Consider the following 846-nt stretch of genomic DNA (forward strand, 5'->3'; position numbering starts at 1 on the left):
CCATCATTTGCCTGAAGACAGAAGGCTGAATATAATTGGTGCACAATATTAAAGCCTTCTACTTCTAATCCTTTATGTCATTTAACTTTAATGATTTTTCTGAATAGGATATGCAAATTTTATGGATGGAAATGACCATATATAAGAAAATACTGAATTTATTTTTAAAAATGAAAGGGAATTCTGCCCCAGCTATCACGCCTGCTACAATACATTGGCATTTGTTTGTTAGTAAAGACAGGGATAAATGGTAAAGGTACACAGTGTTCTGTATTTACATTTTCAAAGGAAGAGAAATCAGAAATACTCTTATTCATAGTATTAAATCCTGCTAAATTTTCAGTTTAGCTAAAGACTAAAAATTTGAAAGGTTATTTTTTACTCATGTTCAACCAAATCCAAGAACCAGTGTTATAACTTTCACTTCCAAACCTCCACTGACTATCTGGGAATTAAGAATTAATACCTAGGTTTCCAGTGACTTATTATGATGCATGCATGCCTTGAGTTTTTAAAAAACTTTAAAATCAGGGAACTTAACAATGTCTCAGGACTTAATCTATTTTCTTTCACTTGATGAACCTAAGTTATATATAGGTGATTACTGAGAGAGGGTACTTATGTAACAGTGGAGTGTACAGCTGATATTATTTATCTGCACAGCAAAAATATATTCACTTGGAGTGATGAATGATGACCTTTTAGGCATTGATTCTACTTCAGCTAACTTCCCTGACGGTTACATTCAAAGATGTTTGGTACATTTTTCTGAAATATTACCTCTTCTTATCCTGGTCAAATAAATTTATGTTTGACCCCTCACCTCACCCTAAGGGTGGTCCCTTT

Source organism: Trichechus manatus, unplaced genomic scaffold (genome assembly GCF_000243295.1).
Source record: "Trichechus manatus latirostris isolate Lorelei unplaced genomic scaffold, TriManLat1.0 scaffold00124, whole genome shotgun sequence".
In the NCBI taxonomy this organism is placed as follows: domain Eukaryota; kingdom Metazoa; phylum Chordata; class Mammalia; order Sirenia; family Trichechidae; genus Trichechus; species Trichechus manatus.